General features: G+C 37.2%; 1 non-coding gene and 1 pseudogene across 1 annotated transcript; one reads left to right on the forward strand and one right to left on the reverse strand.

Moving 5' to 3' along the window:
* Window positions 1-4,034: 4,034 nt before the first annotated feature.
* On the reverse strand, window positions 4,035-4,169 carry LOC147824616 (U2 spliceosomal RNA; annotated as a pseudogene).
* An 873-nt stretch (window positions 4,170-5,042) lies between these two features.
* On the forward strand, window positions 5,043-5,147 carry LOC147824617 (U6 spliceosomal RNA). The gene has a single exon (XR_015442108.1). It is a non-coding gene; the product is annotated as a U6 spliceosomal RNA (small nuclear RNA).
* The last annotated feature ends 22,390 nt before the right edge of the window (window positions 5,148-27,537 follow it).

Here is a 27,537-nt window from a genome sequence, read left to right on the forward strand (position 1 = left end):
CAAGAGAAACCACCAACAGTGTGAAGAGACAACCCACAATGTGGGAAAAAATTTGTCCCTCAGACAAAGGTTTACTATCTAGAATCTATAAAGAACTTAAAAAAATCAGACCTCCCTAATTTAAAGACCCAATCCAAAAATGGGCATCTGAAATGAACAGATATTTCTCAAAGAAGTAGAAACAGCAAATAAGCATATGAAAAAATGTTCAACATCACTGGTCATTCGAGAGATGCAAATGAAAACAGTGCTGAGATTCCACCTCACCCCAGAAAGAATGGCTGCTATCAGGAAATCAACCAATAACAAATGCTGGCAGGGGTGTGGGGAAAGAGGAACACTGCTCCACTGCTGCTGGGAGTGTAGACTGGTACAACCACTGGAAATCAGCACAGAGATACCTCAAAGAAGTAGGACTGAAAGTCCCATTTGACCCAGCTATTCCCCTGCTGGGTATTTTCCCCCCAAAATTAAAAGAATCAGGGCTGGGGATTTAGCTCAGTGGTTTCGCTGCCTGCTGTGCAAGCGCAAAGACCCTAGTTTGATCCCCAGTACAAAAAAAAAAATCATACCACAGTGATATATGTGCACCCATGTTCAGAGCGGTACAGTTTATAATAGCTAAAACTTGGAAGCAGCCCAATTCCCCATAACTGGAGACTGGATAAAGAAAATGTGGGTTTTTTAATAAAATGAGAAATTAGAGACATTTATAGCTTAATGAATGCACATTGAGGAAATACTCTTAAGTGAAATAAATAGGACACACATGTGTAAATACGGAATAGTTTCTCTAGTGTGAGAAACTGAAAGTGTAAATAAGGACTAAAAGGTATAATAGATAATGTGAAACAGGAAGAAAAGGTCCAAAGGGGAAGGGGAAGGGGGTGGGGTGGGTAGAAAGAAGGGAATGGAATTAATATGAGAAAATGAAAAAAAATGGAAACAAAGTCTTTGTAAATAGGGAGGGCAGGGGAAGGGGGAAAAAATAAGAACCAAGAGAGATTATATAAAGGTGCAAGTTTCCAATGATGAATGTCATTTTATTGTATACCTAAAATGTACCAATAAAATAAATTTTTAAAAAGAAGTGACAGAAAAAAATTGACTTCTGATTAATGATGAAGGAAATGAGCTAATAAACATTATTAATAGAAGATAATTATAACAATTAGGTCTGTCATTTTGCCAACCACATTTAGGACTTAGTGGATCATGGAACTGAATTTAAGATCATGTAGACCAGTGGTGATGAACCTATGCCATGTGTGCCTCAGTGGGTTGTTTGTTATCATTGAAAGCTCTAAAACGTTTACCACCACTGGTCTAGACCAACAATTCTCAGCCTTCCTAAGGTTTAGATTTTTTGTAACAAATGTGTGAACATTTTACAAGTATTCTGTGAAACTATAGTTTGGGTCCAGGATGTTCCCCAAATGCCCGTGTGTTAAAGCCTTGGTCCCTAGTTTGGCCTTCTTGAGACATAGTGGACACTTTGAGAGGTAGGGCCTAAAGGGAGGACTGCAGGTCATTGCAGGGGTGCCCTCAAAGGAAACAGTGAACCACTGGCCCCTTCCTCACCCTCTTGCTTTATTTTTGCTTCCCAGCCACAACGTGAATGGTTTTGCTCTTCAGCTCATTCTCACCATGATGTACTTGCAAAGCAACAGGATCAGGCAGTCATGACCTAGACCAGTCATGGCAAAACATTTAGATGATTCGAACAGCCCACTGCAGCATGCATGCCATAGGTTCACCACCACTGGACCAGACCCTCCCAACTGTGAGCCCAAATTAACCCATTCTCTTTGTAACTTGATTGTCTTGGGTGTTAATTACAGTAACAGACGGCTATCCAATCCAATATGGATTCTTTGAAAGCCAGTTGTGAGCCCCTTGGAAATCCATAAACTAGACTAAAATTGTATCCTAGAGAAACCTCATTATTTTAAGTACAGAAACAGTTACTTTATGATTTCCTTATGTTCAAAGAGATCTTTCTGCTGGTGTAAAAAACTATGCACTAAGGTGAATTTGCTATCAAATCAAGGTGAATATATACCAGAGATCAGAAGTCCACTGTTTCAAGAATTTCTGGCAGCATCCCTCACCCAGCTTAAAAGCCTCCTTCTTTATACAGTCTTCAAGGCCATGTCAGGATGATCACTGTCTACCTTGCTGACCTTGTGTTCATCTCCCTCTCCTCCTGCCTCAGCACCCAGCCAGGTAGCTGTCTGTGCTCTCTCTTGCAGTTCCTTCTGCCAAGCACACTATTTCCTCCATATGCACATTGCTTATTGGGCTCCATGCAAGCAGAAGCCTTCGCTGAACACCACCTCTCAATCATTCTTACTTCATTAATTCATTTAGGCATTTGTTTTTCCTCTCCTCCATGGTCAGTAAAACTACCTGAGGACAGGGGACTTTGTTTATTTTGTCATCCAAAGCATCTCATCCCAAGTCTAAAATTAGCAGGCATAAGAGTAGCATTAAGCAGGTAAACTAACATGTTACCCCAGAAGACATACATCTACAGAGAAACCCAGAGGAGAAAATACATCAGCCAAATTGTAAGAGAGAGTTTCTATAGCTTAAAGTTATAAAGAAAATGGAGCCCTCCTGCTAGTTCTCTGGATGACTTTAAGAATCTTAATGTTTAATATGAAAGTAAATGATGACAGCTCATCAAATCAAATGATAGCCACAGCTAATTAGCCCTATGGGGGTGGGGTTTTATTATTTAGTAACATATCTATTCATATAAGCAGGAATGTTGTATGAAATAAAGCTTTGGAATGAGAACCTGCAATTGATGTGTCAATGCATATTGATCCTCTTGGGCTCTTGGGTCCCTTCACAGGTGAGTGCCGTAAGGCTCAGTTCTGAGTGGGTTGCTTTCTTCAGTATCACCCAGCTAAGATTTGGAACATTTTATAAAACACTGAATGGAGATGGTAAGTTGGTGGTGAGGAGGTCATAAGAAGTCATTAGCTGTAATTGATGGAGACTTTAATTTTGGAGGTTAGCAAAGATTTGCTTTGGGTTTATGTGCCGTTTTCCAAAGTCATTCTGAACTGACAGATAAATGTGTAGTCCTCTTTGCTGGCACCTTTTATGGGTGGTGCAGATGGATGAAAATCAGCCACAAAGGAGATCCCAGTATTATCATTAATAGTGACTTTGTATAACAGATGTTGTCTACATATGAGGGGACGTTGCTTAATTTGTCTCTTGTGAACGTGAAGCCTCTTAAAACTATTATGTACTAAACATTGTCTGGAAAATTCCATTGTTTTGTAGCCCAGTCCTCCTTCAGGAAGAGCAGCAGTTTAGAATTAGAAGAATAAAAGAGAGATTCAAATGAAGAAAGACTACATCCATTACATTTGTGCTCATCATGATTATGATGAAGAGAGGGACCCCAAAAAAAGTCATTATGGCATTGTCAAGGGAAAATACATGTATTTGAAACAAAAGTCTAAATGAATAGATACAGAGCAACTGATGAGAAATTAGGGTGGGAGGGGAGGTGGGGTTTGCCTCCTGTCTGCAGCAAGCATCCCCATTGACATCCTGCCTAAGAACAGGGCGGTGACAAAGAACTAGAAATCTTACATGTAATGGCAGAAAAGTGATTTTTATCCTACTTCCCATCTGGCCAGTTTGGCCTATTTTTTAGGCACAGGATCAGTCATTTGTTGGGTATGTTAAGCCCCAATTTTCCACAAGGTCTAACAAATACACACACAGAGTTGTGATAATCCTACACCGTATTTCTCTACCTTCTATTCTCCAAAAGTATGTGCAAATTTCATTTTTATTTTGGAGCATCTCTGGAGAAATTTTCATGCATATCATCAAACTGATGACCTGCACATTTTTTGCAGTAAATAAAAGGAGACTTTCACAGGACCATAAAAAAGCAGGATGCATATGAAGGAACAGTAAAGTGGTATTGTAAATTGGGAAAGAAATTTGACAATTTAATCAAGAACTAAAGAAATGTCAAATATTCTGCCCATAAATGTAATTTCTGGGAATCTACTCTTAGTTCAAAATAATAAAAAGTACACTACAGAAATACATTTTTACAATAGTAAAAATGGAATCAAATCCACATTTACATTGTTATAGTACACTTGATCTTAGCCAAAAGGCCGAGAAGCGAAACATTGTTATAGTTAAAGAAATTATTACCTGACAAAATACTCTAGCTATTAAAATTGTGGGTAAGAAGACTATGTAATAACATGTAGATATTTATGCTACAAATTAGTTGAACTACATGTATATGTGATGATTTATGTGTTTATAAAATATGAACATGAGAAGGGACAATAGGGAAATCTACCACAGAGATAAGTATTTTTGTATAAAAGGCAGCTTTAGAATGGAAGAATAGTACATCTGAAGAGTAACTGTTCTCCCCAGTAAGCACCAGTTAGTATAATTTAGAAGCAGTTTTCTGAATATCAAACTACTTTATTATGCACTTACCATTCCTGGCCATATTTGCAGATTATTCATAGATTATCAATAAAAATAAAAGGGTAGTATTTGCATCAGCACTCATTTCAACACTAAAAACAGCACTCTTATTTCTTTTTTGGTTTTTTTGGTACTGGGGATTGAACTCGGGTCCTTGCACTTGTGCAGCAGGCAGCGAAACCACTGAGCTAAATCCCCAGCCCTTGTTTCTCCTCTTGATTTAGGGGGCCAAGGCATAGAAGACCCTCATCTGATTTCCAAGGAACCTCCAGATCCTCAGAGCAGAGGTGGTATGGGAGAGACAATCAGTGAACTTTTTTCCCGGTACAGGGGATCGAACTCAGGACCTTGGGCTTTCGAGGCAGGCGCGGTGCCACTGAGCTAAATCCTCGGCCCTCAGTGAACTATTTTGAAATATTTCTCGTAAATTAATTCCCCAGTGCAGTATTGTCATTGCTTTACACACTCATAAAAGACTCTCATACTTTGGAATCCTTCAGCCATCTAAGTGGACAAAGGTTCACTGGCTCAAGAGATTAAATAAAGACCCCCAAGTGCCTGCTTCAGCAGCACAATGCTAAAAGTGAACCTATACAGGTAAGATTAACATGGCCCCTTGAAAGGAGGACACACGAGTTGCTGAGGTATTCATATTTAAAATAAAGATTCAGCAGTGCCTGAACTTTGAGGGTCAGGACAAGAACACCTGAAGTCCACAGGTCCCAGTTGAGATCTGCAGCTGCCAAGAGGCCCCAAGGCCTGGGGCCAGGGAACATCTGCATCTGCCTGTGTCTAGCCTCAAAGTCAAACGCTACCTTCCAACATTAGAGACAAGCTCACTCATTTTGTTGTTATTGCCAGTGCCATATGGTTCAGCCACTGTAGAATAGTAGAATAATTTAGCTGAGAGTATTTTATCATGAGGCTTCACTCCTGCCACCTGCAATAAGAAATCCCTAGTTTAAAATTTAAAATTCTGTGCAACCCATAGACTAAGCAGAATGTAAAGGTTATCCAGGCAGGGAGTGCACATGCATAAGAATCCTCCTCAGACAGTGCCACAAGGCCTGGCCTTAGGCCCTTGGAAAGCATCTGGCTCATTCTCAGCCCCTGGAGTCTGTTGGAGGAACACAGTGCATGGGATCACACATAGCAGGCACACACAGGAAGGGCAATATTATGGCCCTATGTGGACAGTCAGTGTGTCACTCATTATCTCTGATCTTTTCTGTTTTTCAGGACTATTGTGACTTTTTGGTAAATAAAATTTTCAGTTATTTCTGGGGGCAGGAACTGCCAGTAGTTTGTCCATGTTGCTTGTTCTTTTTTACTAGAACTTTTCAAGCAATCTATAATTATTACAAAGATGATTAATGAGCTATTAGGTGACAGTTTTTGACACGTGGCTAGGGCTCCCATCTTATCCTGTGAGCACTGAGGAAGAACACTTTTCTTTTCGAAGATCAGTAACCTCTTTTTTGGTGGGCACATGGGTTTCCTTTCCAGTAGCCATTATCACCTGGATTCTATCTGGGTCTCATTCTTCTTTCTAGTTTGAGAGAGGAAGAGAGGGAGACCTGGAAGTTTAGAGGGTACGAACACAACAATTGTCTTCCTGCCATGAATGAGCCTGAGCAGCCAAGCAGAAAGGGACAGCAACTGTTTGTCCCCAGGGAGTAAGGAGTCACTGTCCTTTATCCTAGGGCTGGTTACCCTTCCTTGGCCCATTTTCTGCCCTTCTCTACCTGCTCTGCTTTATGCTGGAGGCTCAGCTCTCTGGGCCATAGGATGTACACTCCTGCGCTCTCTGGTTTCCAGCAGATGGGAGAGCAATAGGAGGTAGGGGCTGTGGTGTTTATCCCCGCCATAACTTCCTCCAAGGCTAAAAATTCAGAGGAAGGGAAAAATATCATACTTCTTAGAAATGAGTCACTGTAAGACCGTATATCCTCTTAAATTTCATTAAATATGTTTTAAAGCTGGTGGTTTAAGAAAGTTGATCCTTTATTAAAGACTTTGTCTTTGATTAAAAGAATTATTTTTAGTAGATTTAGGCATGTCTTAAACTCTCAATTGACTGAATCAAGTTCAAAATAGTATGAAGCTGGACATGTGGAAATTTACTTTTAAATGTTAAGTGGCAGTATGTGAAAAGTTGTAAGACTTGAAAACTATTTCAATTTCAACCTTTGTATTTGACATTTGGTAAAACATTAAAATAATGTATCTCTAATGAACTAAATAATGATATTTGCTGATATAAAAACAGCTATGGTAATACTGCTGTATACAACTCTGTATTTCTCACTGCATTTATGATTATTTCTCAATATAAATTCCTACACAAGAAATTATAAGGTCTAAGGCCATAAACATTTTCCTACTCTTGATACACACCACCAATCCTTTTACAGTTTATTTGTACCAGTTCATGCGCCCACCAACCATGATAAAAGCCCCAGGCTCAGCACAGCCTCAATAGCATAATACATTTTCTATCTTTTTAAATTTCATAAACAAAACAGTACTTTGTCATTTTAATTGACATTTCTTTCATTACAGATGAGTCCAATTTTTTTTACATATTTGTTATTTATTTTTATGTTGCTGAATTATGTTGTTCTCTATGCAGTTCTATAGAAATTCTAGTGTACAAAAACCTTTATAATTTAAAATCGTCATATTTTAAGGTGGGGGCTTAAAAAATTAAATTTTAAAAAAATTTCCTATCTTTATTTTTTAGTAGTTATGATGTTTTTAAGCATAGAGATAAAAGTTTATAAACTCAAAATGTTGATCTTTTTCTTTGTGATTACTTTTATTAGTTTTATGCATAACTTTCTTCTAGAGATCAGTTAAATATTTATCAAAAACTTTTTGCAAATATAAATTTTTTACATTTAATCCTATATCCAACAGAAATGTGCACAGGATTTTGGCAGAGGAGCATCTATGCTTTCCTTCAAATAGCTTACAACTTTCTCAAAGAATTTATTGAATTATCCCCATTTTACTCATTAATCAATGATGATTTTCTTCTCAAATGCTGTTTCCATGTATAATACAATCTGTATAGAGGCTTCCTATTCTTCTATGTCTATCTGGTTACTTTTATGCCACTCTGCTTTAAATACTGCAGCTTAAAAGTGTACTTTTATATTTTATTTTATAGGGAATCTACTAAAATTGGCTTGACAATACCTGCCTTTTTGCCTTTTTTGCGTGAATTATTTTCTCAAAACAAACCTTAAACTTCCTTAAATAAATTCATCTAATTTGAGAGAAACTGAATCTTGTTACCCAATTTAGCCATCCTTCCCTGACAGACGTCTTCAATACTCAAAGTTTCTTTTGTAGTTCTCCTTTGTTGTTGGGAGTTCTTATTAATATTAGATTTGCTTTTAAATCTACATGCACTAATCTTGTTGGCTGCAATATTTCCAAATTAGATGTTATATGAATGGTCCTCAAGCTCTAAAAGAATTGATTTATTTCCTGGATGCCATGCATGTGTGTTTTCATATCAGTTTTAATTATACCACCTCTTGCTTTTTTAGATTTTAACCTATACAGGAAAAATATAAAGAAGAAATAGATTCAAGACTAGAAAAATTACACGGATATGTAGATGAAAGGGGGTGAAAGGAGAATCCTGATTGTTTGAACTGGATCATTGGCACGAGTCTTGACTCAGCTTTTCCTAAGTAGACGTAGATTCTTAAACCACTCAACTCTGTAATGGTTATTCAGTTTAACATGCATACATCTACGCAAAACTGAAACGTCAGATGTTTAGAGCACTTACTGAATGTAGCTTTTCTCATGATGGGTTGGGAGTAAATTCTATGTCAAATAGTTTCTACAGTATTTTGGTTTTGTCTCATGTGAACTAGCTGAGACACATCTGATATTAAAATCACTGAATACATTTTCTCCATAAGGAAAGGATGCATATGAAAATACAACATTGTATGTATATGGTTGCTATTATTATAATGTACAAGTAACCCTCACAACTGATTTTGTTTCAGAGGAACTCATTTTCTCTCAGATTTGGACTCCAGATTAGCGACTTCATTTCATCATTGGAGAACTGCAGACAGCCTATTTGTTAATACTGAAAACCTAAGTGTCCTCATTGATTTATTTACAGAATAGGTGCAAGATTACATTCTAAACTCTAAAAAGCATCTTCTCACACATCTCTTAACTAAGAGCACTTCTTTACATCAGAAAGCTTTCATTATCTTCACCTAGGGGAAATAAGTCTTCCAAATGCAGAATACTTTACTACAGATGATGTGAAATTTTAAAAACTATTGCAATCACCATGGTATATCAGAGAAAGCATTTTATAGATAACACTAGTTTTCAATCCTGAATGTTTATAAATTTATATAACTTGATATAGAACTTACTTAATGAACAGAGACATTTTCCCATATGCCTCTCAGTCTGCACTTGAATTTTCCAACTAGAGTCAGCAAATTCCAACTCTGTCCTGATTAAGTACTTGACTGTGATCAGTGGTTTTGAAAGTTTTCAACATTTTGCTTAAGTTCCACTTCAGACACGCAGCGATCAACATCTGTATCAACTCTCACTTCCCTGCAGCAAATTCTGTCTGAAGGATGCTCGCAGGGCCTTGATCACATCTCTGTTAGAGAGCTGAGCAGCCAGGCACCTGACTTGGGCTCTGGAGCACTGGACTGTCCATTGCTGGATAGGTAGGGGCCCAGTGATGTATTTTCATGCAACAGACTAAATTTTTGAGGACTCTAAGAAGCTGAGCCATGGGACTGTTTGTGAGAGCTTGACAGCTCTTCAGCCAGATTGAAGTTCCAAATCATCTTTCTTCACTTGTCATATTGATCAATACCATTTTGAATATCTTCAACTAGCTTTCTGAATTTCACCATGACAAATCCTACCCATGAAGAGCAGTTTTTCTTTCACTACTCCTTCTGCCTACAGCTCCCATCCCCCACCCCATCCCTTGTAACCTTTATTTTCTTCCAGTTAACAGCAATGTTTTGATGATTGGCTGCTCTTCTAAGGTATACATTATAGACAAAGGGATAAAGTACATATGTTACCTTAAAACCAGGAAACAGATAATCTATCATAATACTTTGAAGAAGATTGACAGGTTTCTGTTTTACTTGGCATAAACTTTTGAGAAGAAAATAGATAGTAAATATTCAAAGAGGTGAAATGATAAACTTTCCCATAACTGGGAAACTTGAGGACAAAAAGGACTATAGAAGCCTTCACAACTGCAGTTCCTGTCAAGGGCTACAACTACCATGACCTTATAAGTACAAGTCAATCTATAAATAATTCTAGAATTAAAACATCTTGTATCTTCTTGGAGTTCCTGGCTCACCCAATTAATGTCATCATCAACATAATCAAAAAGATTCAGTCATTTGTGCTGTTTTCTATGGGTCAGGCCCTGTGATTAATATTTGTGTGGACTTACTCATTCAAGCCACACTTTCAAGAAGATGCTATTTTTAATCTCCATCTGCAGTTGCAATAGCAGTTGAAGCTATTTGCTGGAGGAAGTGGTGGCCCAGGGTGGATTCCTGAGCCATCAGTCTTCATCACTTACTGTACTCTCCTGCTTTCTGCCTTGGGCTTCCACCAACAATCAATCTCTGAGTCTCTCTCCTCCACCCCTCCATTCATCAAGCCCCACCAATTCTTTCTTTTATTTTTTTTGTATTAAATTCTTTTATTGGTACATTGTAGGTATACAACACAATTGCATTTCTCATTGGGAATTGTACCTTTACATAATGCATCTTGGTTCTTATTTTTTCCCCATTCCTAGCCCTCCCTTCATGCCCTCCACCCTTCCCCATTTACAAAGACTTTATTTCCATTTTTTCCATTTCTCATCATTTTTCCTTTCCCTTCTTTCCTTTCCCCTGCCCCTCCCACTAACCCTTTGGACCTTTTCTTCCTATTTCCCACTATCAATTATTCATTCTAATCATTGGTACATTTTAGGTATACAATAGAATGACATTCATCATTGGAAATTTGCACCTTTACATAGTCTCTCTGGGTTATTTTTCACCCTTGCCCAGGCCTCCTTTCAACCCCTTCATTCCTCCCTATTTACAAAGATTTTGTTCCTATTTTTCCATTTTCTCATATTAATCCCATTTCCTTCTATCCTTTCCCCTAGCCCTCCCACTTCCTTCCCCTTTGCCCCTTTTCTTCCTATTTCACATTACCTATTATACATTTAGTCCTTATTTACACTTTCAGTTTCTCACACCAGAGAAACTATTCGGTATTTACACATGTGTGTCCTATTTATTTCACTTAAGAGTATTGCCTCAATGTGCATCCACTTAGCTATAAATGTCTCTAATTTCTCACTTTTTTATGGCTGAGTAGTACTCCATTTTATAAAAAAACCACATTTTCTTTATCCAGTCTCCAGTTGATGGGCATTTGGGCTGTTTCCAAGTTTTAGCTATTACAAACTGCACTGCTATGAACATGGGCGTACATATATCACTATGGTATGATTCTTTTAATTCTTTGGGGAAGATCCCCAGCAGTGGAATAGCGGGGTCAAATGGGACTTCCAGTCCTAGTTCTTTGAGGTATCTCCATACTGATTTCCACAGTGGTTGGACCAGTCTACACTCCCACCAGCAATGGAGCAGGGTTCCTCTTTCCCCACAGCCCTGCCAACATTTGTTATTGGTTGATTTCATGATAGCAGCCATTCTTTCTGGAGTGAAGTAGAATCTCAGCGTTGTTTTCATTTGCATCTCTCGAATGACCAGTGATGTTGAACATTTTTTCATGTATTTAGTTGCTATTTCTACTTCTTTGTGTGAGAAATGTCTGTTCATTTCAGATGCCCATTTTTGGATTGGGTCTTTAAATTTGGGAGGTCTGATCTTTTTAAGTTCTTTATAGATTCGAGATAGTAGACCTTTGTCTGAGGAAGAGCAGGTGAAGATTTTTTCCCACATTGTGAAGCCCCACCAATTCTAACACAGCTCTCAGAAGTCCCCATGCTTTGATCTCACATCTCATCCACCCCACCGCAGAGCTCATACCAGCTCACATTGTCTACACAATACCAGCTGCCTCTGCCCTCAGTCTGCACCCCTGCCTCCTCCTGCTCCAATTAACCCTCTCCTTGGGCACAGAGCAAGAATTCTATCTACGTAGGTCCTACTTTCCAAAAGCAAAAATGGGACCATGTCTCTCCCCACTGCTAGCAGCATAGAGTTTTAAAGCTTCAGAATGCCACTGAAGTTCTTGGAGCTCAGTTTCCCACTTACCTTTCTTGCCCAGCTTCCCTTCTGCCAACTCCCCTCCCACAAGCCTTCTGGTCCAGTAATCTGAGGTTCCTAATAATTACCCAAGTGGGCCAGGGACTATCTTGTCTTGTGCCTTTGCTCAAACTCTTCTCCTCTATCTCTTCCCCCCATTTTCTGCTACTCAAAAACCTACATTTCCTCCAAGACACTGCACAAGTGCCCTCTCCTTTGCTAAGGCTTCCTTGATTCCTGGAGTGAAAAGTATTTACTCTCACAAGACTGTTTCTACAGATCTACACTCCTTTATCACAGTTCAGAATTATAAGCTCCTCTGAAAACCAAAACTTTTTGTAATTTTGACACAAACTTTTTTGGTGGCCTAACCTGATACGAAATTATTTATAGTCAGTGTGGATATTCACACTTTACCCTAAAAACATTACATTCACTTTAGAAGTAAAAAAAGGGTTTGATTGCCAAATGCAGCCCTGGATCCCACTAGGGAGTTATGTCAATGGAATATGTAGCATGGTGCCTTAAATTCTGAACTCCATAGCACATCTGGAAGTGGCTGGCCAAGAGACTGTGGTCCTATACCTAGCACTCAGCCTGTGGTATAAATGTTGGTTGTCATTGTCATCTCATCAGCAATCCAAGGGCAGGAACTATGACATCTTTGTCTTCCAGAAGACAAGGCACATAAGTGGCTGACATCACCACAGCTTTCCTGCAAAGCAATGAGGCCCATAAGGTCTGAATTCCAACCTTCCCTGAAGTAGCCCACCTGTCCTTCCTGTTGGGTGGCACACCTGCCCAGGACCAACTCCCCGAGTCTGCACCACTGAGCGTATCCCTCTCTAGCCTTGGTGGCTTCAATTGTCTCCAGATTCTCTACTTTCCTTATTGCCTATTCTCATTTTATCTAGAAGAAAAATCAGATCTTCACACATTCTTTTTAAAGAATTTTATCATGTGAACATAAAGAAGAAAGAAAGAAAGCTCTTCTTTACAGTAATAAACCAAATAATAAAGGCAGAAGAAATATTTTTTGAAAAAAATCACCATTTGTAACTATCCCAGCTATAACTGATTCAAACAAAATTCAACAAAAGATATTAAAACTGGTAAGTGCTTGCCTAGTAAGGAGTAGGATAGTGACGTGGTCTTCAAGTATCTCCCCACAAAGCACTTACTAATGACACAGGGGACATAGCTACTTTGCAGTCACTGAGCACAGAGAAACCTAGCAGGCACCACATTGCCAAGCGATCTCAGCTCTTGTCCCCAGTGAGGGAATCAAACATAATCAAGTCCCTCCTACGTGGTGCCCCAAGAAGGACTTCAATTGTAGGGTATTCCCTCAAAAATTAGAAACCTTGATCAAACTTTGAAAAAACACCATCAAAGCTACTTTGAGGGGCATGATACAAAGCAACTAGCTTGAACCCTCAAAAATGTCATGAAAGACAAAGAAAAGCACAGGAAATGTTCCATATTCAAGAGAATTGAAGAGATATGACATGTAAATAAAACCTGTGATACTGGCTTGGATCAAGAATGGGAAAAAAGTAGGTATAAAGGTCATTTTGGAGACAATTCCTAAAATTTGAATATGGTATATAAATTAGATAATGGTATTGTGAAGTATCTTAATCTGATAACTACTGTTTGGAAAAGAATATCCTTGTTCTTAGGAAATATCTAGAATGAAGAAATCTAGCAGAAACTCAAAGGGGTCTAAAAGTGAAAGTGAGAGAGAATGATGAGGATGATAAAGAGGCTGTGGTGCTCAGTGGTAGAGCTCTACACATGCTTAGCATGCATGTGGCCCTGCATTCCATCCCCAGGACTAAAATATCAAAACCAGAAACAGACGAACATACCAAAAAACCCTGTGTCTGGGTACTAGAGACCTCTCTGTACAATTTTTTAAAACTTTTCTGTAAACTTGAATTAAAAGTTCCCCAAATTCCTGAAACTCTAGCTTCCCCTAAAGCTAATGGTTACTTGCTTTGCCCATTCCTGAACTCTCATCCTCTTGTACTCATTGAGGCCTCTCCCTCATTTATGGTCATTTAAATCCCATTTGCAATGACCTCCTCTGTGAGGTGGTGCTGGGTACAGAACACCAGGCCTCACACACTGGCATGACCTCTACCACTGAGCTGCACTGCCACCCTGTAATGATCTTTTACTTCTTATCCATCTTGACCTCCTTGAACTTTCTAAAGATTCCCAGCCACTCCTCTGGAAAATCTTAACTTCCTGTGGCTCCCACAATGCAGCTTACTGCTTTTACTCTACTTTTCTCATCTTTTCTGGTATGTTCACTTCTTCAGGGACTTGTTCTCCAAGACTCAAGTTCACTTTCTTTCCTTTCACCATTCTCTCCCTTGGCATCTCATCCATTCTGCATACTTTCTCCTAGATACAGTGAACCCTTGAGTTACAACTGACCTGACATATGAACAACTTAGGTTACAACCAGAATTTTAGTTTTAACTTTCAACAAAAATCTTGACTTATGACCCAAATGCTGGCCACTTGTGCTTCCAGATAGTCTCAGATACAGATTTAACCCTTCAAGAGGTCTAGAAGGAACATTATAGCATCCTTTCCTGTGTGAGAAATCCTGGGCCAATGTCTCTCTAAGGACACTGAGATCTGCCTGCATACAGGAGAGAGACTTGAAGGCTCTACAGAGGAGCCTGAGCCTTCAATTGACCAACGTGAGTTACAACCAGCCCTTGTGAACGAATAAAGTTCCACTGTAGTAGAAATCCTTTAACCAACAGGCAGGAACACTGACACTCAGAAGAGCTGAGCAGACTTGTCCCAGGTCATCTGGGCTGTTGGCAGCCTTCTGAGTCCCCTGCTTCTTCATGCTTCATCACCTCTGTGAAGAGAGCTATATACATCATAGCCTGTGAGTTTGAAACAGTCTCCCCATAAAAGCTCATTTCACAACCCCAGCTCATTTTATCTAGAGACAGGCAGTCAGTGTTCCAGTTTCTGATTGCTGAATGTTTTATATTTTTCTATGTTTACTAAGTAGGTTTTCATGTATTGTAAATAATGCAAAAAGTCAACATCTCACCTATGGGAACTAACTAAAAATCTGTCCTTATTTTCCCAGATAATTGTAAAATAATAGCCACCTGGGAAAAACCAGGTATGGTTTTCTATGCCATTATGTCTTCAATAACATGAGGTTTGATTAATATGGAGGAAAAAAGCTGAAATGAGAAAAGGGAAGAGGGTTATTTACATCCTAGTTTGTTTGTACGTCCTCAAAGAAGCTGTAATGCTGCACAATTTCAATGATTGTCACAAAATTGGTAGTTCTCAGCAGCACCTAAGATTCTCCATTGACCTGATTGTTCCTGGAATTCATTATCAAAGAAAGATAAGGATAATTCTCTGGGGATTATTGTCACTTGTCTGATTGTGTAAGCAACTACCATTTTCAGGTGTTTTCTGAGCATAAAAAGCAGAGCAAACAGAAAGCTGCTATTAGGAAGAAATCTATGAAACATGTTGTAGTCAAACCTCCTAGCATGTGTCCAAATTTGTTCTTTTTTAAAATTAGAAAATCGCTACCAAAAAAAAAACAAAATTAGAAAATCAAGAAGACAGAAACTAAATCTTTCGGGATTCACCTTTACTTAATACTCCCTTCCTGAAGCACGTGCAAATGTTCTTTCTACTTTTTATATTTGGTATGTGTAAAGTGCTTTTATTTTTTAAAGTGTATCTTCTAAACAATTCGTGAGCCATTTCCAAAATAAAATATCTCCCCAGCACCTAAAAGAAGTATATCCAGTTACAAAGAGAAGTTTAATGTCTAACAGTTTAATTGTATAACCACTCATGTCTCCCTTACCCTATAGGAAGCGCCATTAAGCACAGATGCTTTGGTTTGAGTTTCTCCAGAAGTAGCTCCCTGTTTCAAATAGAATCCTCCATTTTGTGCCTGTCTGATGCTTCCTTGGGATGAAAATATGAATACTCCAGTGATCACTGGGGTGAGAGTACTCTGGAATGCTCAGCTAGAATACTGCCTAAGTGACATCATGTCTTGCTTAGGTATGATATTTTAGACTCACAATGCCTCTGTGTGTGTGTGTGTGTGTGTCTGTGTGTGTATCCTATCTGCCCCTCAATGCTGCTGTTAATTGTGATCACCTGGTCAAGAATAATTTCTTCAGTGAATAATTATTGGGATTTATTTTTCTCCTACTAATAAGCAGTGTATAAGGAGACATTTTAAGATCATGCAGATATACTACTAATGGTAAAAATTTTCCCCTAGAAGGGTTAATCAATGGGTACTAAATTATACTTGGATAGGAGAAATAAGTTCTGGTGCTCTACTGCACAGCAGGGTGACTAGCGATAATGTAGTTGTATATCGCAAAAAACTAGAAGAAAAGATTTTGAGTATTTTCACCACAAAGAAATGACAAATGTTCAAGGGGATGTTTCCCTTGATTTGAATATGACATAATGTGTACATGGTATCCCATCCACATACCCTTCTTGAAAAAGATAAAATAAAAACACATAGGCCCAACTTCATTTTGAAATTTAGCACATGATAATAGCAACATCTTAGCTGCCTTAGGAGGGAGAAAAAGGAGTTAGATGTTAAGACAACTGGTCATATGGAAAAAGTTAAAATTGGGCCTTTACACTATGCATCACAATAAATTCCAAGTGGATCAAAGGTTTCAGTATAAAAACTAATGAAACATACAAATCCATAGAAAAAACAAAGTGAATATCTACAATTTAGGACTTAAGTTATGGCCTAAAAATCTGAAAAGAGATGTTAATTTACCTAAAAGTAAAATGTTTTATATATTAAAAATACCATTAGCAAAGCAAAAAGATAAATGGCAGACTGAGAAAATACTTTTGCTATTACATCAAAGCACAGGATAGACATTCCTGCACAGTAAGAGCTTCCAAACTTAGAGAAGGAAAAAAATCAACACCATATACAAAAATGGACCAAGAACTTGAACAAAACTTTCCTGAAAAATAAATTAAAAGTCAAATGGGGCTAGGAATGTAGCTCCATGGGAAAGAACGTGCTTAGCATGTAAGAGTCCCTGGATTCAATCCCCAGCTCCCCACCCCAAAATAAATAAATAAATAAATAAGGAAGGGAAAGAAAGAAATTCAAATGGATTTTAACCATGTGAAAGGATGCTCACCCTCACAATAAGGGAAATATAAATTAAAACAATACTGAGATACCATTTATCAGATTGTCAAAAATTATAGAAAATACTCTTGGCAAGTCTGTCAGCAAACAGGTACTAACTGAACACTGATGATGGGAATGCAAATTGACACAACTCGTCTGGAGAGGAACTTGGAAACATGTAGTAAAATTATACATACAGTTACCCTTTGACCCAGCAATCTCAATTTAAGACTACCTCAAATACATCTGGGAAAAAACTATAAAATGGTACCATGTAATTCACTACAGCATCATTTATAATAGCAAAAGACTGGAAACAACTCAATTTCTATCAGTAGATTAGTTGTATAAATATACAATATTTATACAATGGAGTATCATGCAGTTATTGAAAAAGAATGGGAAATATATCTATCTCCACACAGTAATCTCCAGGATATTTGGTATGTCAAAAAGCAAAGAAAAGTTAGTATGTGTAATATAGTTCCACTTATAAAGAAAAGGTATATATACATATATAGCATATTTCCCTTTATATATACTTCTATGTATATGTATATATCTCTACATATGTCTATAGATAGATATGAAGATAAAAAGATATATATCATACACATGTATATAATTTCTTCATATCAAAACACTGACTGGATATTTTACATTATAGATCATTGCTTGTATCAGGGATACAAGCATATCTTTAAAAAGAAGCATTAGAAGCTGTACTCCAGTAGGAAAAGAGGAAAAATTCAGAAGTCAGAAACATTAGTAAAACATAGATGTTTGCATTAAAAATGTATGAAATTCATCATCAAGTACAATGTATCAAAACTAAGTAAGTTTATCCCAGTAGGGAAAAATTGGCATTATATTAAACAGAAATAATCAATATAATTTGAGGCATTAATAGAATAAAAGAGAAAACCATATATCATCTAAACACACACAAAAAAAGTATGACAAAGTTTAATATTATTCAAGGTAATAACTGCCAGCAACCTAGATATAGAAGAAAACTTCCTCAGACTAATAAAAGGCACCAACCAAATCCCCAGATGTGTACTTAACTATTTGAAAAAAGGTAAGGGTGTCTTCCTTCATCACTTCTATTTTGTATTTGGCTAAGGGCCCTTATCTCTGCTATATATAGCAAGAGAATAAAATAAAAGGCATAGAATTGGGAAAAAAAGAAGTAACACTGTATTTGTAGATAAGATCACATATGTACAAAATTCCAAAATAATCTTCCGAAAGACTAGAACTAATAAATGAATTTAGTAAGGTAAATATGGGCAAGTCAACTGCATATATTATACTAACAACAATAATCTAAACATTAAATGAAAAATATGTCATTTACAATGGAAATTGAAATAATGTTTATAAATTGCAAAACTCAACATTGTCAGGATGACAGTTCTCCATAAATTGATCTATATGTTCAACACAATTCTGATCAAAATTCCAGTAGACTGTTTTGTGAAACCAAATGTGCCTGCTGAATGACTCTTGTCTCCTTGGAACTTTATACGATCCATTCAGGATCTGTGTGAAGCAAATTCCTCAGTATCAATGATGTGGAACAAGAGTGACCAGTCTGAAGGAAAAATGTATCGACCAGACATCTCAACACAGAGCATTGTATTATTTGATACACTTTTTCTTTTGTTCTTCATACAGTATATCTAACCATTTAAATTTTTGCTGAGAGATCTGAGATTATGCCTGAATGATATTGCCTGCCCTTCTCAGCAGGAAAGTAAATTTACCTTCAAGTAAAAAAAGAGAGAAATTATGGTATGGAAGACTAGTAGTTTCTGCACAAAAGAAATGAAACAGAATGAAAAATGCTTGGTTATAGAACCATAATCAAATGTAAAAAAAATCATCATTTATATTTTGCCCCAATAAAAAGAAATTAGTAAAAATTTCCTTTAAAAACTATAAATGTGAGTAAAATTATACCACTAACCTTCCAAAATTATTATAAAATGTACTGTAAAAATGTACCAGAATGAAGCAACATACAGCTCTCCAGAACCTTAAATAATGAAACCTGGAAAACAACTTAGCAAAGAGATCTGGAGTCAAGAAAGAATCAACAGAGAAACTAGAAACCACAGAGAAAGTGGAAAAACTTAAGACAACACAGAGGAAAAAACAAAGAAGTCTGGAAAGCTAACTCCAGATCCTGGAAGGAGGTCATCTCCACACCTAAGGTAAACCCAAAGAGGGTCAGCAGCCCCACGGACAAACAGTAGACCAGCAACACAGCATTAGCCCCAAGAAAAGCCCACAGTTATTGCAAGCTGCAAATACAGCATGTGGTTTTGCTCTGAAACGGACTCCTTCTGCATAACAGGCTAGAGAAGAAATTTACTGCACTGTCTGCCATACTTGGGAGTGATATAATCAGGAGGCATTTAGGGGAAGGGGTTTATTGTTTAAAACTGAGCTACTCTGGGATTCAGAAGTCATAGAACAATTACACTTCAGGGTCCCTGGGGTCACCCTACCATAGTTACTGTATGGGAAACAGCAACAAAAGCAGGGGCAGGCCAATTGCAGTCCTTTGAGAGGTTTAAACAGTGATGAGATAGGGTTGCGAAAGACATAGCAGCCTCACCCTCTGTGAAGAAAAGCCAACCTAGTTACATGTGGTTTTCTGAGAGGCCTACGTCTAAAAGTGATGACATTAAGTACAGCAGACTGCTGGACTCCCAGCACAGAGCTCAGTGGTCTGTTTGCTTTTCCCATCTGCCAGTGTAATCAGGGATACATCTTGGCTTGGACAATTGCCACATCCTAGGGCACAGGAACAGAGGGATCTCTAGAGCAAGTGAGGGGGGACCTCATAAACCCACAGGCAGTAAAGCTAGTCAAATATAGCAGTGATTTGGGGCACACAGAAGGGCACATACACTAAGAGCCACCAGGGTGAACACAACCCTAAGGTAGACACCACACCATAGACAATACCCAGTGGGAAAGGCAGAGCAAGACTCAGCATTTACACAGAAAAAAAAAAAAAAGCCAAACAAGAAAAAGAAAAGTAAGGAAAATAAAGAATAAAAAAGGGCATGGAAACAAAACTAGGCCCTACTTGTGACTCACTATCTCTCACCCGTATCGGGTGATATTAGAATTCTAATATCACAGGCCTATGTAAAGAATCACTCTTCAAAGGCATGGAAGAACTTTTTGGACTCATTTCTCTTTTTCTTTGTTTTTAAGGGGTTTTATTTCTTTTCCCCCCTATCTTTGCTCTTTGTTTTTATTCTTTATCAAAGCAGCCAAAAGGTCAGGCTAGTATTTATCAGGTAGATTCAAAGAAGACAAAACCAGGTTACAAAATTAATATCAAACCTATTAGAATTTTAGGGCAAACTTCAAGTGGGGAGTGAGTATCAGAGCAGATAAGAGTACAATATGAAATTAATTATTTCCATGAACCTGTAGCTTTTAAATAGAAGTGCACCAAAACATACAAAAATTACATAAGTGTATCTTGCATCTGCAAGAAAAAAATTGACCAAAATTTTCACATAAGCTGGGGTAGTAGGAGGTAGGACAGGAGCAGGGAAAGAATCTTTTAGTGGCTCTCCCTCTATTTCTGACCAATTAAAAGTAACAAAAGGTAGGGCCAGGGATTTACCTCAGTGGTTCCACTACATGCCTCCCAAGCGCAAGGTCCTGAGTTCAGACCCCAGTACCAAAAAAAAAGGTAACTGTCATGTGTCAAGTGCTTTGGAAGCAGACTCTGAGACAGAGGTTGCCTGTCAGAGGTTCTTTGGGAATACACTCGGAAATAGCACCTGTGAGGAAATGGTGGAAACAGGATTGGCACAAAGAGAACTTGAATCATACTGTAGTCCCATTGAAGGTGTCAACAGATCTTGGAGGGAGGTCTGGAGCTGGCATGGCCCTTCAAAAAAAGTGCCCACTGAGGCAAAGGGGACATTTGTACCTCTGAATATATCAATCAGTCACTGGATGCAGATTGCCCCAAGGGGAGGCTTAGCCTTTCTGCTGAAAACAGTTTCGGGGAGGGTTTCAGCTCTGAGATATAAACAGCCAAGAGCCACTACAGTAACCAAGGATATAATAGTATTGTTCTCAACAAGGGGAGAAAGGGCCAGCATCACAGGAGGACTACTGGATCAGAATAGAAATGCAGAAAACAGGTGAAATGGGCATGAATTCCTTAGATTATTCTATTATGCTTCTTTCAGTCCAAGTCAGAACACTGAAATTACTCTCTGAATAATACAATTTAAAAGGTTGGTTTAAATGATACATCATGCTTTTCACTCTGAAAACAGAACTTACCTTCATATTCAGCATCCAGGGGACATTTATAAAATTTTACCAAATAATAGGGTATAGAAAATAATAAGCACATTAAAAGTAGAGTCTCTATAATTTTTATTAAATGTATTAATTATAATAGTTATAAAAGAAGACAATAACCAGAAAAGGGGCAAAGGGGAAGGAGAAGTGGAAGGGGTAGGGCAAAGGAAAGAAGGGAATGGAATTAATATGAGAAAATGAAAAAATGGAAATAAAATCTTTGTAAATAGGGAGGGATGGAGGGGTTGAAGGGAGGGCAGGGGAAGGAGGAAAAAGAAATAAGAACCAAGAGAGATTATGTAAAGGTGCAAATTTCCAATGATGAATGTCATTATATTGTATACCTAAAATGTACCAATAAAATTAATAAATACGAAAAAAAGAAGACAATAACCAATCAGTAAAAATTTTGAGGCAATCCAAAACAGCAAAGCTAAAGTTCAATGACAAGTAGAAAGTAAGTTACTTTTCCTAATAAATGAAAGGTGCTTAAAAATCAGAAAGAAAAAAAATAAATACCTCAACAGAAAAGTAAACAAAAAACATGAATAGACAGTTCAGAAAAATAAAAACTACTCGTGACTAATTCATATGTGAAAGATATTTCATTTCATGTAAAATTTTAAAAATGGAAATAAAACAGTACCAAGTCATCATTTTTTACTTATCAGTTTGGCAGATTAAAATGATCAAAACCCCTATAACTGCCCAGGTGGTCACCTATAGGAATGAAGACCTTAAGAGAATCTAAACTGAACCATCTTTCTGGAAGGCAGTTTGGCATCTGGATTTTTAAAAATGCATACTTTCCAGGTGTGATGGCACATGCCTATCATCTCAGCACTTGGGAGGTTGAGGCAGGAGGATCGCCAAGGCCAGCCTGGATACACAGTGAGTTTGAAACTATCCTGGGCTACATAGCGAGACCCTGTTTCAAAAAACAAAAAAAATCCCCACCAAATATATATATGCAAACCAGTATACCCAGCAATTCCACTGTAATTTATCCCTTATAGCAGCTTCTTTAAAAAATTAGAGTATAATTTACATATAGTAAGAATCCATCCTTTCAGTTGAGGAATACTTGTGTTGTTTCTAGTTTTGACATTTTACTTTTTTCTTTTATAAATCATCCATATCTAAGAAAGCTATACCTAACCCAAGATCACAAAAACTTTTCTCCTGTGTTTCTCCTAGAAGTTTGAGGTTTCACATTTATTTAGACCTATGATCTGTGTTATGTTCATTTTTGCACAGATTGCAAGGTATGGATCAAAGTGCATTTCATTAGAAATGGTTTTACACTGGTTCCAGCATGATTTATGGGAAAAGATTATCCTTTTTCCATTAAATTGTTTTTGTATCTGTCAAAAAATACTTGACAATACATGTCTCAGTTATTCTTGTCTTTCCTTTATGTTCCAATAGTCCATACATCCATCTTCTCACTAACATCATACAATCTTGATTACAGTAGCTTTATAGTAAATCTTAAAATTAGGTAATGTGGCTTCCAAATTTGCTTTTTTAAAAAAAATCATTTTGTTTATTCCAAATCATTTGCCTTTACCTATAAGTTTTTTAGAATCAACTTGTCAATTTATACAAAAAGCCCTACTAAGATCTTAACTGAGATGGTGTTGAATCAAGTTGGAGAGAAATGACATTTTAGCGATCCTGAGTTTTCCAAGGAATAGTTCTTCACTTTGTTTTACATCTTTGATTTCTTTTATCTGTGTCTTGTAGTTGTAAGCATACAGACCCTGCATATATTTTATTAGACTTATACTTAAATATCACATTTTGGGTGCTATTGTAAATGATATCTAATTAAACTTTTTATTTCTGATCATTCATTACTAGTATATAGAAATATATTCCCATATTGACCTTACATCCTATGACCTTGCTAAACTTTTCTAGGCCAACATCATACCAAATGTGGAAAAGCTGAAAGCTTTTCCTCTAAAATCAGAAATATGTCAAGGACACCCCCTATATCACTCTTGTTCAATATAGTTCTTGAAACATTAGCCAGAGCAATCAGGCAAGAGAAAGAAATAAAAGGGATATATATAGGAGAGGAAGAAGTCAAATTATCATTATTTGTAGATGGCATGATCCTCTACATAGAAAACCCAAAAAATTCCACCAAAACCTCCTAGAATTAATAATCAAATTCAGTAGCAAAGAAAGTTACAAAGCCAATACACAAAAATCAATATTGCTCCTGTACACCAATAATGAACTCACTGAGAAAGAAACTAGGAAAGCAATACCATTCACAATAGCATCAAGAAAAATTAAATACTTAGGAATTAACCTAACCAAGGAAGTGAAAAAACCTCCATAACAAAAGCTATAGAACTCTAAAAAAGGAGATCGAAGAGGACTTTAGAAAATGGAATGATATCCCCTGTTCCTGGATAGACAGAACAATATTGTCAAAATGATCGTACTTCCAAAACTGATATACAGATATAATGCAATCCCAACCCAAATACCAATAGCATTCCTCATGGAACTAGAGGAAAAAAATCCTGAAATTCATATGGAACAAGAAAAGACCCAGAATAGCAAAAGTAATCCTAGACAACAAGAGCAAAGCAGGAGGCATCATAATCCCAGAATTCAAATTATACTACAAAGCTACAGTGATAAAAACAGCATGGAATTTGCAAAAAAACCAAACAAAAACCCAGGCATATGGAACAATAGAATAGAATAGAAGATGCAGAAAAAACTCCAGGCACATTCAGCTATCTAATCTTTGACAAAAGAGTGAAAAACATATGCTGGAGGAAAGACAGTCTCTTTAACAAATGGTGCTATGAAAACTAGCTATCCACATGCAAAAGATTGACTCTAGACCCATATTGCTTACCATGTACTAAACTAAAATCAAAATGGATCAAAGATCTAAATGTTAAAACAGAAACAATCTGATAGAAGATAAAATAGGTTAAACTCTTGAAGACATAGATGTAGGCAGGCACTTTCTGAATAGAGCCCCAATTGCACAAGAAATAGTACCAAGAATCAACAAATGAGATCATACCAAATTAAAAAGTTTCTCCACAGCAAATGAAACAGGATGAAGAGACAACCTACAAAATGGAAAAAAAAAATTTGCCAGCTATTCTTCAAACAAAAGACTGATATCTAGAATATATAAAGACCTTAAAAAATTAGACCACTCCAAATAAAAGACAAGACCAAAAAATGGGCAACTGAAATGAATAGACACTTCTCAGAAGAAGTAAAAATGGGCAATAAATACATGAAAAAATGTTCAACATCTTTCTTTGGCCATTAGAGAAATACAAATTAAAACAATATTGGGATTCCACCTTACTGCAAAAATAACAGCTATCGTCAAGAAATCAAATAATAAAAATGCTGGTGAGGATGCAGGGGGAAAGGAACTCTTCTACGTTGTTGGTAGGAATGTAAACTAGTGCAACCATTATGGAAATCAGTATAGAGAGTCCTCAAAAAACTAAAACAAGAGGGCCAGGGATTTAGCTCAGTGGCACCATGCCTACCTCACAAGCCCAAAGTCCTGAGTTCAATCCCCAATACCATTAAAAAAAAAAAACTAAAAGAAGAAATTCCATTTGACCCAGCTCTTCCCCTTTTAGGTATTTTCTCCAAATATTTAAGTCATCATGAAACATGCATACCCGTGTTTATAGCAGCACAACTCATAATATCAAGTCTTGAAAGCAGCCTATATGTCCATTAGCAAATGAATGCATAAGAAAAATGTGATATTTACCTACAATGGAGTACTACTCTGCCATAAAGAAGAGTAAATGAGCAATTTATAGAAAAATGGTTGCACCTTAAGACTTAGTGAAATAAATCAGACACACAAGCTTAAATATCACATAATTTCTTTTTATGTAAAACCCAAAATATAAATAAAGAGAAAAATAAAAGATAATAGGACTTAGGTAGCTAGGACTTTTGCAAACAGGAAGGGGACCAACAGATGGATGGAGCAGGGATAGAAGGGGATAAAAACAATTACGATGTGTTATGTACCTGTACTAACTTCCCATGATGAATGCAATCATTATGTATTCAAACATGTACCAATAAAAACATCACAATAAGAAAAAAATAATTCTGGAAGGCTTTTTGAAGATTCCTTGAGATTTTCTACACTGACAATTAAGTTATCTGCAAACCAACACAATTTTATTTTTTCCATTTCAAGCCACAAACTGTTTATTTCTGTTTCTTATCTCATTGTGCTGACCAATTTGTATAGTATAATATTTGGTAGGGGTGGTGAGTGGACCTCCTTGCCTTGTTCCCCAACATGAGGGAAAAGCACAGTCTTCTATCAAGCTTGATGTTAGCTGCTGGTTTTGCAAGTTTGAGAGTCTGTTATATGACAGCTTTTAGAGCATGCAAAAAGTTAATCACATACTATAGCATTAAATGGTGAAATATGAGTGATATTTATGAATGTTTTTCTAACCAATTGAGGCTTTGAAAATTAGTATTGTACATTAAGCCAAATTTATCTCAAAATTAAATATGATACATATATACAGATATATATATATATATATGTCAAAGAATGCACTGAAGTCAAATAGCCATTTATCCTCTCAATAAAAGCAGACATATCTGTGAAATAAATTCTCTTCTATGTCAGCTTGTACTGTTGAAAGTGGTTACCAAGAAAGACGGAAAATGTGAAAAGCAAGCAGTTAAGGGTAGTAACTGCTGCCTAAAGAGAGAAAGAAATTACTGACAATGATGGAGTGATTTCAGGAGGAGATGAGAAAATCACATATCAATGAATAGAATTTTCACAAAGGAAAATAGCCTCAGTTCACCCAAGCTTTGATACTCAGTATTCTAGAAATAAATTCACTGCTGACATTTGATTCATAGAACATTAGTAACTAAATCACCACATAATGGAAAAACTCAAAAGATGGAGGCATTATTGTCAGAGGAGGGTAAGGTCATTGCACATCCATGTGGCTGAGTCACTTAAAATCTGTCTTAAACATAAATGCCTGAGCCATCCAGGTAGCTGGGGTTAGGTGTGGTGCACACTCATACCACACTTACTTGGAGTTCCTGACACAAATATTGTGATGTTTTAAAGGCATTTGGTTAGTTGCTTGTCTGACTATTGGTAACTACATAAATGCCGTTGGGTGGTAACCAGCGTTTGGAAAGTGAACTCTCCAATAAGCCAGGGGTCCTTTCTTTCAGCCCTTGGCAGACCCTGAGGATATGCAGTACAAATGCAACAGCTCAGGGCTGGTAATATACTAAAGAGCATTGTTCTTTTGGTTTTTTGTCTTTTTGTCTTTCTTTCTTTCTTTTCTTTCTTTCTTTCTTTCTCTTCCTTTCTTCCTTCCTTTTTTCCTTTCTTTCTGTCTTTTGAAACAAGGTCTCACTATATATTCACTATGTAGTCCAGGCTGGTTTCAAATTCACAGTGATCCTCCTGCCTCAGCCTCCTGAGTACTGATCACACTGTTTCTTACTGTTTGACTTTCTTTTGACACTGAGGGAGATGCTAGTGTGCTGGGATCCTCTAGAACACCCAGCGAGCCTCCTTTCCTGGCTCTCCTGAGCCATTTCAGACCTGCTTGGGGCTTCTGTCCTGATCTCCCCTGGAGGCCTCAGTTGTGTATGGAATAAAGCTTGTCATATCCTCATGGAATATGTGTGGTGTCATCAGTATCAAACTGCAGAACCAATTTTTTATGGTGCCAATTTTAAATAGTTTTGTTGAAGACATTGCATTTTCCACTTACAATACAGTGCTTATAAAGTGCAAAGTTTTCTTTTCCCTGTGGACATATTCCATGTTCAAGTATTGAGAATGCCCAGTACTTTAATATGGCAGTAAAACTTTAAAAACTGCCACAGAATTTGCTGCAAACTTAGGTCCTTCAATATTTTATTAGGTGGAACAATGCTAAATCTACACCTGGGGTTGGCTTAACCAGGATGGATTTTGAGAGGGCATCCATACTGTTTGGCAGGATGGCTACAACAGCAATTCATAACATGGTGCTTAGCCAGGCTTCTTTCCTCTCTCAGAGAAAAATGTAGGCCATCTGGTTAGTGGTTTACAAATTATAATGCTGGTACAAATTTGGTCAAAGCCAGAAACAAAAAAATTGTGCAACTTACTAATAAGAGTATCTACGT

The sequence above is a fragment of the Heterocephalus glaber genome, unplaced genomic scaffold (genome assembly GCF_053883595.1).
Source record: "Heterocephalus glaber isolate CG9 unplaced genomic scaffold, H.glaber_assembly_v1.0 deba00001532, whole genome shotgun sequence".
NCBI classification, from domain to species: Eukaryota; Metazoa; Chordata; class Mammalia; order Rodentia; family Bathyergidae; genus Heterocephalus; species Heterocephalus glaber.